Raw genomic sequence first — 4,105 nt, forward strand, 5'->3', positions numbered from 1 at the left:
TACTGTATTGAGGGAGGTAGTGACCGGTAAGATGAAGAATATGCTGAGGCCATGGGTTACGGGCACACGAGCAAAATATCTTAGCCAAGTACATCTTCACATCGATGACCCGTCCCTTGTTTTGAGACATAAATCAGCAGAGCAACAAAGGCGTGACGACGGAAGAAGTACGCTTTCTACAGCTGAGGATGACGCAGAGCTCTCCAGCCACACGTATAAAATGGGCTTTGGGGAGGAGTTAAACGTTCCGTGGTCCTCTCTCCTCAATGACAGGAAATACAAAGATGAGCTGGCATCATTACACCTTTTCTGTAGAGCGGCTGCTGTCTCTGAACTCCTAATGGAGACGGATAAGTCGTGTTGTATTTACCTGCATGGAGGAAACTTTGCAATAGAAACCACTTTTACAAAAAGTTCCCCTCATGACTTTATACCGATGCGCTGCAGTGATATGTTAATCTTCGAAGATTCTCTGACAGGGTTCGTGATATTGAAGAACAAGCAAAGTGGTTCTGTATCGCCAAATGATAGCACGACATTCAGGATTCCCCGAAACAGGTGCATTGTGTTTAAGTCAAATGGCACCGCATGCCTCGGACATCACGTCATTTCCCACGGTGAGGCAGAGACACGATTTGTGTCTGTAATCAAGAATTACGTAATGCCGCCTTTCATGGCATTCACGGCTGGGCTACCTGTGACTTCACAGAGGCGCTCAACAACTCCCAGTGCAACTACTCGTTGCAGTGGGTCATTAATATTATCAGATGATACTGATGTATTCATAATACTTCTATGCAACACATCAGTTCATGGTATAGGGGTGATGCATGTAATTAACGACTCACTGCATGGCCTGGATGAGTCTATTGCATCAGTTGAAAAAACAAACCTCACTGTGAAAGACGTCTGTATGGCATACTGCTTGGCGGGCTGCGACTTCTGTCCTTCATTTTTCGGACTGAACCACGACACTTTTATAGAAGCCATGAAACAGTTCCATGTGTACGTCGGCTCTCTGACCCCCTGCACATCGTCACAATTTGACAATATGGAAATGTTTGTTTGCCTGACATGTTTGTGCAGACACGGTAAGAGAATACTTTTAACTCCTTCTGAGGAAAAGGAACTAATCACGAAGGAGAACCCTTCAAGTAGCCGAAATGCTGGTAATAACAGAGATATTTTAGTCATCCGGAAGTCAGCCTTTGTCTCCAAGCACGCAGTGGGCTCCGTGCTTTGGAAAATAGACGTTTACAACTTTGTAGCCGACTTAGTCACGTCGTCTAACCAACTGGTTCCGCCAAGGCTACACTTAGACATGCAGATGCGTAGGGCAGGCTTTGTACTTGAGAAGTACTGGTCAAGGTCCTCAGAAGACAACCTTTGTCCGAACGAGGTCGGGGGCTGCTCAACGACATATGGGTTCAACACTGACGGCTCGGTTTTACTAGAACTAGAAAAGGACATAAGCATTGTGCATTCAGATATTAAGGCTGCGGTTTTGTCTTGCAGGTGCAAGGGAGAATGTTCTACTCGAAGATGCACGTGTTTTAAAAACGGCCTCAAATGTGTTGCCTGTGACTGCACCGATCACCTATGAAAAAATAGTGCGGATGCCGTGGCTTCACAGCCAGAAGCCAGCCGATTGTGTAATGAAAACTTGGATAGGGCAGTTCAAAATATTGGCTCCAACCAGTGTACAGTTGCGGGCGAAAATGATGGCAACATAGAGACTGTCCCACTTATATCGGATTCTGAAAGCGAAGCGAGAGTCTCCGACGGGGGGTCGGAAAAGCTATCATCGGGGCATAGTGGGGACATAGATCTGGAGGACCTGAGTGCAGTACTCTAAAAAAGATTTCACTTGTTAAACTAAGTTACGAAGCCAATGTGAAGAGCTCCGAGCGGGGTCAATCATTGATAGGTTCCTCCGCAATAATAGTTTATTGCAGAGGAACCTGTTCATAAAAGTATGGCATCATTCTTTCCTCATTACGGAGTTTGAACGGAAACGCTTTCTCAAAAGCATCTTCATACAATGTTACATTTGCAGGATTATGCAGGCATCTGTCTACCCAAAGCTGATAGACTTCCAAGATATCTTGTGGTGGAGGATTTTGAACCAAATACTCCCTGTTTCTCCATACATAAAGTCCAACTCCTTGATACATATTAGGCTTAGCTTTGCGTTTATTACCGGAGAGAAGATTTTGCATGTCGTTAAAAGGAAAACAACCACCTGGAATGCTCAACAACTGCAGGCCTTCAGAGGTAATCGACCGCAAATGCTCCTGTACCCCGTACCTCATACCTGTAGGTAGCACAAGGCACCTGCAGTAGGGGGCAGTCTTCTGTACGCCAGACTCTAGCTTCTCGAGAAGCCTTGCTATGAGACAGGCATCAAATGGAGGGTTACCTGCCCCTCCCGACACACTTTCCTCATTATGTTCCCAGCTACCAATAGACCCGAATGCAACATCCATGAAATCCATACTACAGTATTGGGACAAACGCCGCTTTCGTTCATACAGTCGGAAAAAAGCTCTGTATTAACCTTGCTCGTACATTTCCAAAGCTTATAAAGACTCTGAGGTACCATCCATGCAGAGAAAAAGGAAGAACTGTCATACTTTCTCAAAATGGTTTGCTGTAGACAGAAAAGAAAATCTTGGCATTTTTCACCTGGCATAGAGCCTGAAAGATGGCATATGGTAGAGTTAAGGAAGCTGATAGATGCACCAGTTATGCGGTCACAGTATTCAGTACTTCCTTTGAGTTGCATTCCCTTGCAATATCTTTTCCACATTCTTTCCGCCATACTCAATGATAAAAGAAATAATCGACATTGTGTACCGTCCACAACGGATAGAGAAACCTTATAAAACATCCTGCTTCTCTCATGTCCTCTCAAAGACATGCTAACAACGCTTAGGGATGTGCGAGGCGTCTCCGAAACGGAAGGAGCTAGTACTGTAGCCGACATTACGACAAATGGCTTGCGTGACGTTCACAGAGAAGAGCGACACGAGTTCCACAGGGCGTTACTATTCCAATGTGACCTAATAAAGTGAGCAACAACCATAGAACTTGGAGACAGATGGGTATGGTACCGGGCAAGTTGATATTCTACCGAACTTGCGCTGTACAAGTTCAGCTGCTTTAACACAGAGAAAGCATGCGAGACTGAGAGATTTTCCAGCTTTTTTCTTTCCTCGTTGTTGGAGTGCCGAGAGGGCTGCTGATTGAACCCCAAATGGAACCAAACGGATGTATATGAGCGGCACACTGAGTGTTCTTGTTGAGCTGAGAATTTTCTTCCTGCCATCTGAGGTGGTCATGACCGTTCAGCGAAAGCATGCAATGCACACCCTACTGTAGAATTGCTGGTTTATGGTAATTTTATTCAAGGTCCAAAATATGGCTTTTTGACCTTGTTCTCGTCGATTTGTCACAAATCAAATGAGAAACTACTCCAGGTCACCGACTGCAGTGGGCGCTTCTCACGTAGCTTCTTCGCAATAATCCTGTGGGTCGGCTCCCTCGGAATCCATGCCTTGAATATCTCGGGCAGTTGGGGTATCTTCCGCATACGGATCGTCCTCGTCGCCTTGTGGATTGGCACGTGTCCCGATGACCATCTCCACAATCGAAATTAAAATGACGACAAACAGTCGTCCCTTGCGTATCACATGTAGGAGCGTCCAGCTTCTTGCCTTTCACAACGTTGTAAAGTTACAGGTACCACCTGTAAGATTGATTTACACAACAATCAGGTGCTTTATCAGTTCTACTTCGCGAACAACAACTTTCTCAACGAACACACACAACGGAAGTACCCTAGAATGCGCAAGCAGTGATAACAGCCAGCCACACAGGCTCTCAGGCAACAATCACACAGCGGTTTATTTCTCCTCCGCGTCCGTGTCGTGACCCCTTCCTCCCTCCGCGTACTCCTCAGTCCATTCCCATATGAACGTTCCCTGTTTCTGTTCCGCACGCGTCCGCGACCGTTCTTCTCAATCGATTGAGAGGAACGGTCGCGGACGCGTGGAATGCTGGAATGCAAGAGGCGACACACCCACAGAAATCTGGTCATTATGCA

The sequence above is a fragment of the Chondrus crispus genome, genomic scaffold, assembly GCF_000350225.1.
Source record: "Chondrus crispus Stackhouse genomic scaffold, scaffold_333, whole genome shotgun sequence".
Lineage (NCBI taxonomy): Eukaryota > Rhodophyta > Florideophyceae > Gigartinales > Gigartinaceae > Chondrus > Chondrus crispus.